We start from the raw sequence: 15180 nt of genomic DNA, 5'->3' as shown, positions 1-15180 counted from the left end.
TATTGGGTTCAATAGAGTTTTGGGGTTTTAATACAATTCAAGGTAAGGTTCAATTTTATGCCTGCCACTCAGTGACGCCAAGTGGTCATAACTCTCTATAGACGTGACTTACATATATGATCTTTAAATCTAGTCTTTGTGTTTTACACACACACACACACACACACACACACACACACACCACTAGGATGATAGCATAGTTAATGAAGTCCTTGCTTGCTGAGTTTGGTTCCCAGAACCCACGTGAAAGAAATCACAGGTATGGTGCTGCATACTTGTAATCCTGACACTGTGGGAGGCCATAGGTGGATCTGTGGGACTTGCCAGCCAGCCAGCCTAGCCTACCTAGCAAGTTCTAGGCCAATGAGAGACTCTCAGAAAATTAGGTGAATGAGCCTTCAATGTGTGTGTGTGTGTGTGTGTGTGTAATATTAATATATGTTTATATATTAAATACTCTCCTTTCATTAAGACACAGTATATGGAACAGGTATGGAGGTGCACACCTATAATTCCAACACTTGAGAGGCTGGAGCATGAGGGTTAGCATGTTTAAGGCTAGCCTTGAGTACATAGCAAGGAGAGAGAGCTAGGGCAGCATAAATGTACAAGGTATATGAATCTGGGAATGAGATTCCAGGAGTGAGTTCAAATCCACCCTATGGAGCTGATTAGCCACAGTGATGCACAGTAAATCTTCTTCCCTAAAGTACTTTGCTTCTGAAGCCTACTAATGAATGCGGGATGTTGCCATGGTAATGGTTACTTTTAGTACTTTTTATAGATTACAGTGTTACACCCTGGAGTCTATTCCTGTAAAAGCCTAAGTTTTAAGACACACCAGTACTTCCTTAAGGTATTTTTACAGAATAGCATGAGATCTAACTGACCAGCATTTGTGTTTAATACAGACACGCACTGTGACCAGAACCTTAGAATTTTCATTAAGCAGTATTAATGAAACACAAGCTAAGTTTATTTACCCATTTAAATTTACCAGTACTTGATGAATTGCGGCACAAATCATCTTTCAAAAGTGTGCACACATCTCTTTGCTTTCTAGCCAGGACCAAATTCTCAGTTCTTGTGAAGACTCAAAAGATTTGGAGAACACGGAGCTTCCTAATCAAAGAGGGGATGTCAGTGGAACCCTGACCAGAGGGGACGCCAGTGCCTAGGCTTGGGTATTGGCTTTAACCTTCACTAGCTTTGAAGCCTTGAACTGTAGTATTCCCAGCCATAAAATGGAGAGTGTTATATCAACTTAGCACGCAGTTGTGAAGGTTGAGTTTATCTTCATGGCGTGGCCACAGTGGTGCAAGAGAACTTAATGACCTCAAGTCGATACTTAAGACGGAAAGAATGGGATGGACTATATCAAGTCCCAAAATGCTAAGAGAAGACATTAGTTGGGGGTTGGTGGATGCACGGTCTCTGAGGAGGAAAGAGAAGGACAAAGGGGCGGGGTTCATCGGGGTAGTGGGTCTAGAACAAGGCACCATGGAGAGGAGTTGTGAGGATTTGTTGGGGGCAAGAGTGGCGCCTGGGTGAGAGAGGTGAAAGTACTCTGGTATATCACACAGAGACTGACATGCGGTGAATGTTCCAGAAGGAAGACTAAAAGCTGTGTGGAGACAAACATGAGGACCACGTGTGTGATGAGCTGAGGGGAGCAGGGCGTGAACCTGGGCAGGGAGGCGGAGCAAAGATGAAGATCCTCCACACAGAGTGTGGCGATTGGCTATACCGGTCGGTAATTGAAGACGTGGAAGGAGCAGAACTGTGCAGAAGCCTTGGGTCTCCTGATGAGGAATTTCTTGAAACAACAGCAGAGATAATGACAACATGTAGTTTGATTGTGTGATATTTGCGCGCCCCCCCTCCTCCCTCCCTCCCACCCCTGCGAAGTCTTACACTGTAGCCCAAGGTGGCTTTGAATTTATAGCAATCCTCCCCCTTTAGCCTCTCAAGTGCTTGGATTATAGGTATCAACCACTATACCTGGCTTTTAAAGACTATTTTCAAAATTCATTCAGGCATATTAACTGATTTGTACATTTTACGATTTTCGTTGAAAACAGAAAGCAATTATTCCTAAGAAACCAGTAACTGTTTAATAAAAGAAACATAATTTTCAGACTTCATTTTGTCTTTTAAAATGTTTAAGTGGCTCGTTCTCCCATGTGGTCCAACATTGTGGTCAAGGTCAGTTTCATCAGCCAGTCCTTTGGGAATCACAAGGGACTTTTATGGAAAATGAACATCAGCTGGAGGTATGTGTGTTAGAGTTCTCAAGGAAGACCTGCTGGTCCCAAAGGAGGACTCTTTTATGATGCGGACATGTGCAATGAAATTAAATGACCACATCTTGCTTGTGGCTTGAACGGATGCTTCCTAACCGGTTTCTCCAGCCTGCTCTCCTCTTGGAGTTGCCCTGTGTCTCAGATGGTCGCGGATTGTGGTTCTGGAAGCCACATTCTCACCGGACACTCACTTAAACATGGATTTGTTGTACTTGGGCCCAAGACATTTCTACCTTATCAATCTCTAACAAGGCAACCAGCTTCTAATGCAATCGACAACTGCTGATATTCATGCCATGGATAGAACCCCTTGTTTGTGAGATATGAACCCAATGACCCCATTTCAATGAATATAATCCAGCAAAGGTGATGGGTATCAATTCTGAGACTAGACTATAAAAGACTATGTTTTCCATCTACTTTATATATTCTTTTTCTCACTCTTCTCACATGCTTGCTGTGATTAAAGCAAGGTGGAGAAATTCCCATGGCAAGAAGCTGAGGGCAGCCTCCAGCCACCACCAATAGAGAGAGCAAGGCCTTTATCCTTACGTCTCACAGAAATGAATGCCTCCGAAAAGCACACAGGGGAAGCTTAGAAGCAGATCCTCCTCCAGTTGCACTTTCAGATGACATCATAGCCTGTCTGACACCCTGACTGTAGCTTGTCCAGATATCCTGCCCACAGGCACTGGGACTTGTTTCTTATATCACTGTTTGTGTTAATAGTTTGTTATGCGTTGGTAGATGACAGAAATACCTATCTTTCCATACTTACACCCAAACCAACGACTAGAGGACATTCCCAGTGCTTCTCATAGCATCTGAATTTACACCCTTCTGGAATTCCAGGGAAGGTAGTGAGTTACTTAGGGAGAAACCTATTGCTCAGTCCACACATGCCTCTGCATGCCCTTCCCTCTGCTGGACAACTGCTTCTCCTGTCTGATCTTGATCCCGAGTTCTGGAAGTGAGTGTTCCTCTCACTCTTCTCTGCCTTGTAGTTCTGGTGCTCCCAAACTATGCTTAGAGCCACATGGTATTCTTCTGTGTGCCTGACCTGGATTCTTGGCCCAGTGCCTGACTGCTGCATTTCTTTTTTTTTTTTTTTTTTTTTTTTTTTTTTTTTTTTTTAAAGATTTATTTATTTATTATATATGAATACACTGTAGCTGTCTTCAGACACACCAGAAGAGGGCATCAGATCTCATTACAGATGGTTGTGAGCCACCATGTGGTTGCTGGGATTTGAACTCAGGACCTCTGGAATAGCAGTCAGTGCTCTTAACCACTGAGCCATCTCTCCAGCCCGACTGCTGCATTTCTTATCGAATCTAGACAGTAGAGTTTTTTGCTTTGTGTTTGTGTTTTTGTTCAATAATTGCAGCTGTATTCCATGGGTTACGTTTTTGACTTTGCATAGTACCCACACAAATCAAAAATAGCCTTGGCAACCAATCCCTGCAGGATGGTCAGACTCCATCCATCAGAAATCTAAGGCTGGGTTCTGGGTGACTAAAGCAAGGCCAGCTCCTGTACCAGCTCTGGCTCATGGCTGCCGGCTTGCTCCCCTTCATCTTTCAAGGAGGCAGAAAGCATTTCAGATGCATGTGTCAAGTTCTGCACTCATCTTCTCAGCTTTCCAGGGGGCATGGGATGGAACTTGGCAGATATGCCTGGTCCTCATAGGGAGATGTGAGTGTATCAGCTCCTAGCAGGATTGCCAACTGGCACCGACACTCAGTGGCACAGCGGTGACTCATGAAAACAGCAAGGAGTAAGATGTGGGGCTGAGAATCAGTTCCCAGGCTCCCAGCAATTAGGAAGCAGGCCATTGACTTGTAGCCAAGAAAAAAAGAGTAAAAGTCCTGTTTCCTGGCTCCCTGGGGCTTCCACACACTCATGCCAACCTGCTTGCCCAGTGTATCCCTTACCCTGAGCCCTCTGCTCTTATGATTGCTTTCTGTGGACACTATTTGGGGGTGATGTCTAGTCTTGGCTTTTTTAGGTTCAGAACAAGGCTTACTACCCAAGGATAGGTTGGGCTTAGACAAACAAAACCCTTGTAGCCTGTAAGCAGGATTGTTATCTCCTCAAAAAGATTGAACTATAAACAGCCCGTCGGCAGTTTGTTCAAACGCTGAAACACCTCCTGTCTGGACATCTCTGCATAAGCGCACTTCCAGGAATGCCTCTCTGCAGATGGCTTCTACTCTCCTGCCTCTGTGGCTGTGCCACGGTGTGCCGATAAACTCTACTTCCGCCTTCTCGTCCTGGTAAATCTTCTTGCATCCCACATCACTGTCCTGTTACCACTACTTCCTGACACAACGTTGGCACCCACATATGGACCTGTCTTCTTGCCTCCCTTCTGAGTACTGCTAGTGGTATTTGGTCAGTTGTCCCATGGGCAACTGAAAGTCCTAGCTGGGGCTGCTCTCCAGAGACACCCAAAAGCCTCCAAGTTGTGACCCTGGACTCCCATCATGCACTGGGATTCCTTTAGGCGCCTTGTAGAAAAGCTTACTGCCCATTCTTAACTGACAGACCCTGGCCAAGGCTACACTTTGGTGGCCTATGAAAGCAATGGAAAAGCTGGACAGTTTTTACGTTTTACAGACCGTAATTCCTCTCCTCGGAGCCCCTTTCGCTCTCAGTGAGGGGCATGGCTGGTGGCTACTCATTTTGGATGAGCCCACATATCTTTGGAGGACTCCCATTTCCTTCTCCCTGACAGATTTGCTGCCACTGCCTCTTGGAGTGGAATGATGTTTGTGTCTTCTCTTCCTTCTCCCATCCTGACGTCCGTACTATTATTTATATGAACTCGCACAGTGGCAGCTGACCCACTTGTTTCAGAAACCCTTGCCTTTCTGACTCGTCCCACAAGCGCTGTTGTGAAGTAAGCCCCACCTTCCATGAGTCAGCAAGCCTCTCCTTCGATCACACAAATCCAGACTGAACCCTTGAGTAATTTAACCTTGCACTGATAGGTAGATATGTCTTTGTGGATAGTTTGGTTTTGTGCTGATGTTCCTGAACTTGGAGAAATCCTTTCCAATAGGTGAATCCCCCTTATGAAGGGGTGCCTCCAGTCATTATCGACAGTAAGAAGGGTTCATTACTTAGCAAGAAAACCTTCTGTGGAGAGAGGCTCATCAGTAGTCTGGTTGTGGGACAGACCCCCCTCTCTTCCCCTTCTGACTTCCCAGTAAGCTATATTCTTAAACACTGGAACAAATTTGAGCCATGCATATTTAATTTTTCTGTGTGATGTCACTAGGCCACAACCTGAGAAGCAATATCAGCTCTGGACTTCCACAATACACCAAGTCTATACTTTACTGTTCTCTGTTACAACCTCAGTAAGCCCTCTCAAGTGCCTTGTGATCATGCCTTCACGGCACTGTTCCAAGATTCTGCCTTGCATGAGAGAAGTTGCATGTGTCTTGCCAAATTTGGAAGACCACTATCCAATCCAGATGTTCTTGAGAACCCCTGCTAGGGCTTCTTTCATTCTGGCCCTACAGCCAGGGTTCCTGCTGCTCCCCAGGGACAGCCCCAATCCTTTAAATCCCTCTACCTTACCTAGATATCTTCATGCAAGCATGCATGCACATGTGCACACACAGAGGAGGTGCAAAGAGGGAGAGGGAAGAGAGGGGGAGAAAGCTCTTATTAGGGACAGACAAAACTAAACCTCAAATATCTCCTTCCCCTCATGAAGTGCCCAGTGGGGAAACTTGAACCATCAGGGTACATGAGCCATTTCCTATGTCAGACCTGTCACAGATTGAGACAGAATTGGGCTTTTGGTCCCTCTGACTTCAATGGGAGATTAAAGAACTTACAATAGCCCTTGACCTTACTTACAGGAGGTTTTCTGTTATTTAACTATGTGCTCTACATTGGAGGGATAATCTCACATAGGAACACTGATACAAAGATGAGCCAATGAAGCCTATGCCCATGACCCAGAAAGGCTAGCCGTGGTGCTGATGCAGGCCCTGGATGGGAACCTAATTAGCCATATCAGGCCCTAGATGCTGTTGATGGGGGCTACTAGGACATCTTGACTTCTTGTCTAATCTTTGTTTGGCTGGTCCTTTCCCCAGTTGCCTACAGCAGTCTCCACTTCCCACCTTCTCCAAAAGTCCCACAATCTCCTCAGATAACACAATTTAACCTTTCAAAAGGATGCTGGCTTTGCCTGCCTTTAAATCTTAATTGGACTGGCAGTGTTTACCTAGTCACTCCATTCAGACTGACCCAATTTTACATTTCCAGTGGAGCCCCATCACCCCTTCCAACATTCTCATGGTCAAATGTAAGAGCATGGCCCTCCTTCTATACACCTTTTGCTTGCCACTTGATGGTGTAGTGTAGTCTTATTAGGAGTTAGCCTCTCAAGCTAGGCTCCCCTTTGTGTTCAGGCCACATACTACAGGGAAAGATCCATTCCTTTCACTGTAAGACTCATCTTAGTTAGGTTACTATTGCTTTGATGAATCACCAAGACCGAAAGCAACTTGGAGAGGAAACAGTTTGTTTTGTTTACACTTCCACATCAAAGTTCATCAGAGAAGGAAGTTGGGACAGGAACTCAAGCAGGGCAGGAACCTGGAGGCAGGAGTCGATGCTGAAGTCACAGAGAAGTGCTGCTTACTGGCGTGTTCCTCATGACTTGCTCATCCTGCTTTCTTATAGAATCCAGAACCACCAACTCAGGGATGGCACCACTGACAATTGGTCGGGCACATCAATCAGTAATTATGAAAATGCACTATTGGCTTGCTTACAGCCAGCTCTCAATATACATCACCCTCTCAGATTCTTTTTTTTTTTTTTTTTTTGGTTTTTTAGTTTTTCAAGACAGGGTTTCTCTGTGTAGCTCTGGCTGTCCTGGAACTCACTCTGTAGACCAGGCTGGCCTCGAACTCAGAAATCTGCCTGTCTCTGCCTCCCAAGTGCTGGGATTAAAGGCATGTGCCACCACCGCCCGGTCACCCTCTCAGATTCTTAATTGAGGTTCCCTCCTCTCTGATGACTCCAGCTTGGGTCATGTTGGCATAAGACTAGCCAGCACACAACTATACTACTTTATTCGATTTTTTTAAAAAATCCCCCCCCCTCTCTCTCACACACACACACACACACCTCCAACTCTAAGACAACATACAGGTCTCACAGACATTTAAGATCAGCACATCTACTGAGACTCTAGATAAAATTGTCAATTCAGTCAAGCATGGTCTTCCTCTTGCCATGGCCCATCTCCTTAACCAGGTTGCCCTTCCTCTAAGAAAGCTTTGAAATCCCCCCCCCCCCCCGTTTCTAATAATCAATAGAACTCCAACACCAAATCCCTCAGTTTCAACCCCTTCTTAGAATGAGCCTAGTTTCCTTATTTCTTTACGGTCTCAACTTCCTCTTTCCTAGAATTACTATTTATTTTTCTGCCTACATATTGACAGATGCCTTAATGCTTCGGGCATTAAAGTGTAGTTAATGCCCATTGCTGTCTTCTGGCTAATTGGACCACTACCTACATCATTGCCAATCCTGACACCCAAATTCTCTCTAATACATCCCATCTCTACCCTTTTTGGGTATCTCTTCTCCTAAGAGAGCTGTTCAGTTCATGCCCTTCCTAGTGGGGCTGGTTGTTACCCTGGAGGCACTGGAGTAAGTGAACTTGGGTTGGCCTCTTATGCTTATCCAGTTTGTTGGCTGAATTAGCTATGGGACTAGGCACACTTCAGCATTTTTCAAGGCTCTTAGGAACATACCGATTCTCTTGCCACAGTAGGAATTCAAATTCACCATGTTCTCAACATGCTTTCTGTGTGGCCCAAGGAGATGGGATGGCTACTATGGATGTGCACGTGGGGCTGGCTTTCTTGTTTCCTATTACTTTTGAGTACAATTACATGGACATGCTCCTTTCTGGCCTTTACATGTTAACCTTTCTGTTGAATTGTCCTCTAGATCTAGCAGGTTAACTTGAAGATATTCTGACAAGGGCTCCAGTTCATTCTGTGTGAACCTCTGCACCTAAGACCCCTGGGACATGTCACCTGACATTTCTATTCTCCTGTCCTTTTTCTTCCCTGAAAACAAAACAAAACAAAACAAAACAAAACAACAAAAAAAACTTCTTTCAAATCATCCATGGTAGGGGCCAACACATGCCAGCTCAAAAGAGAGACTTCCATCCAAATAAATGTCTTGTTTTATTTACATTGTTGTTCTGTCTAGAGGGAACATGGACTCTGGAATGGATGACTACCAGAGATATTTTAGCTTTTTGTCAAGGCTGATACTGCCACAGGAAATGATGGGCTCAGAGCAAGGATGCTTTTGCCTATGAGATGGACCACTCTTGTTAAAAAGAGGTAAGTATAAGAAGATCCAGCTTCCGTTATCCCAGGGCACCGTGAAATGGAGACAGTGACTAACAGCCTGTGTAGATCCTGCTCCCAGAAAAAGCAGATCTCTGAATACCTATAAACAGACTCTGTATCACTGCCTGGACCACTGTAGCTATATCACAGTGTGTAATAAACTCTTTACTCCTGCCTTTTTGTCTTGTTGGATCTTTTTGCCACATACACCACTAGCCTATCATCACTGTTTCCCAGCAAGATGTTTCTGAATCATAATTACTTACTTAAAAATATTTATTGAGGGGCTGGAGAGATGGCTCAGCGGTTATGTGCACTTTCTGCTCTTCCAGAGGTCCTGAGTTCAATTCCCAGCAACCACATGGTGGCTCACAACCATCTATCTTGGGCTCTTTTGCCCTCTTCTGGCACACAGATGTACATACAGATAGAGCACTGATATACACAAAATAAATACATAAATCTAAAACAGTATTTACGGAATAGCTGAACTTCATATACATTATGTGGACCAGAAGAACCTGGGTACAAAATAGTAAATATTGTACTCATTATTCAGATGACAGCCTGGAATAAAACAAGTGAAACCCCCAACCCAAAGATTCCCGTGTCAGGGGAGTGTTCTATGTCACAAAGCGGTGGGTGGGTTACATAGTGTGGGCATTTGCCAGCAGTGCATGACAAACATGACAAACTTTGTTACTTTTGTAGCCTTTGATATATGTAAACTTTGCCTCCAATAAAACTACAAAAAAAAAAAAACCCGAAAGACAAAAAACCTGACTTGATTGGAAGAGGGGTGTGGGTGCGGATGCAGTTATAGAGAAAGCAAGGACGTCAGAATGGTGACCATCCCTAAAGCTGGGTGACTGAAACATAGGAGCTCATACATTTTCCACAGTAGACAACACTAAAAACAAATTTGTTAGGCAGAGCCTCGTTCTTAGTCCTACGCAAATGTCATGGCACAGGCGGACGGGCTGCAGAAATTAGAGAGGGTTATTTAAGATAGAAATTTTAACTTACAAACGTTAAGTTCGTTGGAAGGGAGAAATGTGGACCAAGCGACTGACATGCCAGCCAGCCACTTTTATATTATTTTAATTCTTCATTTCTTAGTAGTGACTTAGTAGTGTCTACTTGTAGTTTGCCATAGAAACATATGCGTAGGTGGAGTGCCAGTAATCCTGTCCTCAGCCAGGCAGACAGTTACCCAGCTATGACTTCCTTAATGGCAGTTTTTTGGGTTTTTTTTTTTTTGGTTTTTTTTTGGGGGTAGTTTTGAATGCTCACTGTTTCTGGCAATTCCTCAAAACACATACAAAGTTACTCATGCAGAAACACATCTGCTCAGAGTGTGGGCCCAGGAAGGTAAGGACCTTGTGATAATGAGAACCACCCTGCAGATTCTTCACAGGACATGTCATGGTTGACCAAGTGCTGGAAACTAACCTTTCTCCAGGGTGATGTGATAGCTTTGCCTTATGGCTCATGATTTGCTTCCCAGACAGCATGCTCTCACTGAAGAGATGGCTCCTTGGAATTACCTCACAGTTACTAGGGTGGTTTGAAAGAACATGGTCCCTGTAGGCTTGTAGAGAGGTTACTATTAGGAGGTATGGTCTTGCTGGAGTAGGTGTGGCCTTTTTGGAGTGGATGTGGCCTTGTGCATAGATGTGTCCTTGTTGGCATAGGTGTGGCCTTGTTGGAGTAGGTGTGGCTTTGTTGGAGAAAGTGTATCACTAGAGTCTGTGTTTTAAGGTCTTTGAAGCTCAAAGCAGGCCTAGTGGTGATGTTGACGGCTCAGCTACCTCTCCAGCACTATGTCTGCCTGCCTGAAGCCTTGCTTCCTGTCATGATGATAGAGAACTTTAAAATAGACCCTGAAACTGTAAGCCAGCCTCAATGAAGTGTTTTCCTTTACAAGAGCTGCCGTAGTCATGGTGACTGGACTTTCTCTAACAAAGCCATACCTACTCCAACAAAGCCTATGGGGGACATTTTCTTCATATATATATCCTTTTAAATGGAATTCATATATATGTATCCATGTGTAAAATTTATAAGGGATTTCTTTTTAAGGTACTGAGCTAGATGTTTGAGGGGTGCGCTCTTTCGTGAAGGAGGAAGGAATAGGTGTTTAAATGTATTTGTCAGCTATTTAATTTTGCAATTTACTCATTCGATGTGTTCCTTGTTGAAGAGACCCTTATCTACATAATCAGACCTCTGACTGTCTCCCTGGGTTCTGTACCCATTTCGGTAAACAACTGTAGAATGAACACATTAAAGGAAAGGGTTGCATCTGCCCTGAATGTGGACAGACTTTATATTGTCAATTGTTCCCCAAACAATATAGTATGAAACCATTCGCATTGCATACAGCTTTGTAAATGGTCTAGGGATGATTTAAAATATCTAGAAGGAGGCTCAACAGTTACCTGCAAGCGCTGTGCTATTTTATCTGAGATAGAACACTGATGGATTTTGCTATCAGTGGAAGCTCCTGGAACCATCTTTGCACCTTTGACCTGATGCACATAATTCAGATGCCGGCTGCCTGGAGAAGTTTCTGTTCTGAAGGAATTATCGAGAGGCTGAACTGAGCCAGGACTTTGGAAAACCATCTCTCTGACTCATTCATCAAAAACGAGCTAGAGACTTCAGCTACACATTACAGACCAGAAATAAAAATGACCTCATGTAAATAGTATGGATTTTTTTTTCCTATGAAAAATGACCCAATTTAGCAGTGCACTGTGAAGTTAGCTTCCAGTGTTCTCTGAGCTGAATGCGTTGTTTTCCTGGGTGACTGAGTCCAGCCAGCACTAAGGCTTTCAGAGGAGCGGCTGCGGACTGCAGTGCTTGGATTACACATGGTATTAGCCACAGCTAGTTACTTGAATCCTACTGATTAGGGCAACGTTCTTCCCATGCAAGACTTAGCAATGAAAAGAAACAAGCCTATGCCATCAACTATGCATATCATGAAGAACTACCAACTCTGGATTTCTTCAGTGCCGTCTCTGTTGTCTTTGAAATTTCCTAGTTAGCTATGAAAATGATTATTTCAAATCCTTGTGATATTCTTTTAGCTCAAAGGCAATTATGAAAGAAAACAGGGAATCCGTGTCTCTTCTCCAAAGCCCACGTTCTATTTCACCCAGAGAACATACATAACTCATGAACTCTTGTTATGAACTAAAGGCGGTCATCTCTTCAAAACAGGTAACTTAGCAGACCCAAGTCAGGAGATCCGTGCTGATAGGAAAGGCAAAAAATGTGCTAGGAGGAACTTATTCTTTGTTTTTTTTAAAAAAAAATCACTGTTAATGTCAGGCTTGAACAATGTGGGATTTAATAGTACCATCTAGTGGCGATGTACCTCCAGTCTTGTGTTAGTGAGGACCGTGGTTCATTTGAGCCTCAGACTCATGAATCCAGTCAAGAGCTTATCACACATACTGATCATAAACTGATCTCTGAAGTGAGAAGGTCATCTTTTATTTGAATTTTGCTTAAGGAGATGAAGTGAGTTAATATAAGGAGCATATAGGAGACATCTATAACTCATAAGATATAATATTAAAGTTTAAATGCTTCCAGAGTTAGGGCATAGTCTATAACAGGTTCTCAATAAACTGTATTTTTAAGTGTCGAGTAAGTACTATAGCAATTAGTTCTGGATTCAGCCATGAAATTCTGATTACTGTGTTCTTTTTTTTTTTTTCTTACTGTGAAGAACTGCTCATTGTGTATTTTTTTCAATAAATGTAAGCCCCCCAAAATAAACTTTTGGCATGGTGTGTATTGTTAGAAAGCAATGATCTTTATGGAGGGTGGATGAAGACTTTATGGGGAGGGCCTGAGCTGGGGCTGAAACTCAGGCCTTCACAGTGTTGGGTAGGCTCAGCTTCCCTCCTAGCCCAAGGATGTTTTTAAGGGACTAACTCATTGCTCACAAGACAACTTGAGGGCAAAGGTGGTAGAGTTAGAGGTAATTTGGGAACCTTTGTGGCAAATTCAGATAGAAAAAGGCACTTGACACTTGGTTTGCCAATATTTGTAATTATAAGACAGGATTTTTAGGATTACAGGTCTAACTTGCTTAGATACGAATGAGATTCCCAGGGCTGGGGGACGGCTTGCTCAGAGATGCCTTTGCAGAGCTGCATGAGCATGTTAAGTGTGAGAACGGATCTCTCAGGACCCATAGCAAACGAGCCAGGGCTGCAGCTCACACCCGTAACCAGTGCTGGAGAGGAGGGGAGACAGGACGGTCCCTGGGGCTTGCTGGCCAACTTGCCTAAAATTGCCAAGTGCTAGGTTCAGTGAGGGAACTTTTCTCCAGAAATTAAGGGGAACGATGGAAGAAGACACCATCTACTTCTGTCCTCTACACACAGACACACACACACACATCGCATACACACACCACACATACCACACATACACTCCCCCACACATCACATGCACACACCACACACACACACATATCACACACACCCACACCACGCACACAGACACACACCACACCATACACACTACACACCACATACACTACACACCACACATATACACACAGAGAGACACATACCACACACCACACACACGCACACCACACCACACCAAACACACACACTACACAAACACATTACACATACACACTACACATATACACATACCACACACATATACTCACCACACACACACACACACACCACATATACAGAAAGGGGGCCATATTCACACAAAATAAGATTCAATGTGAATTTGTAATTTTATCTTTCTTCAAGTATTGTTGGTCTCATATGTATGTATGTATGTATGTATGTATGTATGTATGTATATATATGTAAAACTGACTCTTTGGTATGTCTGAATCTACAATTTAGTCTATTGGATGTTACTACAAGAAGAAAGGGTCTGAAAAGAAAATTTAAATATTCAGGCAGGTGTGTGCACTGTGTGTGTGTATGAGTGTGTAAGGGCACACATGCCCATGCACACACTTAAAGTGGAGACGAAAGGCTGGTGTTACTCTCTCCCTCGGTCTCTACTTTATTTCCTGAGGAGAAGGTCACTTTCTGAAGCTGTCAGATTTTGCTAGTTCAGGCAGCCAGCTTGCCCTGAGAATCTCTACCTCCCAAGCACTAAGGTAACAGGAGGGACTCCAGGCTTTGCCAGCTTTGCTGTGTGTCCTGGAGAATCAGAGCCTGTCCCCAGGCTTGCCTGCCTGCACTTTATCACACTGGTTTCTTTAGGATCCGTTCTCACATTCTGATTTCCTTAAGAAGAAAGAAAGTGCCATTCTTCAAATATTTCTACAAAAAAGCGCGAGCAACATCAAGATAATAGTTTTCATTTCTGAAATAGCCTTCTAAGTCCCACTACTTGCAAGGAAATTAAATAAAATTGCATAGTCTTTGAGGAGACTAAGGTCTCAGAGCAGAAGTATCGTGGCTGCTAATGACAGATGCAATGTCCCTAACAGAACTGAGAATTCCTTCAGGGCAGTTTTTTTTTCCCTTATTTTCTCTATGCTGGTTGTTATCCAGTGTCCCTCCGGGATGTGTCTGTAGCCAGTGGCAGTATATTAGCCAACTGCTAAAGCAGAAGGGGAGCTGTTAGCTCTTGTCACTCTCTGAGTAGACCCAGACCCGGAGACAGGCTATCCCTTCCCTGACACATGGCCCTGACTCTGCCCTTTAGGATTGGCTAGGGCCCTTTCTGCTGCTTCTTTCTTAATAAATCTTATTTTTTTTTCTACAAATGCCCACACAGCTGCATCAGGTCTGTTTTCAGTTGAATCTCCGCTGCCGCCCTGAGAATCCCTTTACCAGCATCAGAGTGTTCTTGACACATGGGCTCAGGTCACAGTCTTCATTTCCCCTGCCTTGGTTTGCCTCTCATTGGGCAGGGCACCCCGTCAGTCATTCACTTCCTGATAGAAGATGACCTGCATAAAATATTGTGAAACTTCAAATGACCAGATGTTCCTCTAGCCTGCCTCCATGCCTTGCTAGTAGCTTACACTGATTTCAGAATGACTCCCTGTGTTCCTTGAGTGTGGTCTTCCACCTTTTTCCTGGGCACAAAAGGAAGCTGCCCCACCACCACCACCACCACCACCACCACCACCACCACACACACACCCTTTGCAATGAGATGGCCTTAGTTTAATTAATAAAATTATGAAAAACGTATATTATTTTCAGATCAAGGGGGTTAATACCTCAGTCTCTCCAGTACTTCTTCCCTAGTCTCGGGATCTCTGGGCTCTGTGTTTAAAAGGAACATATTGAGGTGGGCGGAGCCTGGAAACCAGAGCCATAGGACAGAGGAGGGCCAGGTGCTCTCCACCTTTGTATCGGCAAGAACTGAGTGTTGGGCTTATCTGCAAAGGTGTCTGGATAATTTTTTCATGTCCCAAAATACTGTGTTAGTAAAATTTTAATCACTGTGTCATAGTT

This window comes from Grammomys surdaster, unplaced genomic scaffold (assembly GCF_004785775.1).
Source record: "Grammomys surdaster isolate TR1022 unplaced genomic scaffold, NIH_TR_1.0 271, whole genome shotgun sequence".
Taxonomy (NCBI): Eukaryota; Metazoa; Chordata; class Mammalia; order Rodentia; family Muridae; genus Grammomys; species Grammomys surdaster.
Note: the sequence above shows the minus strand (reverse complement) of the source record.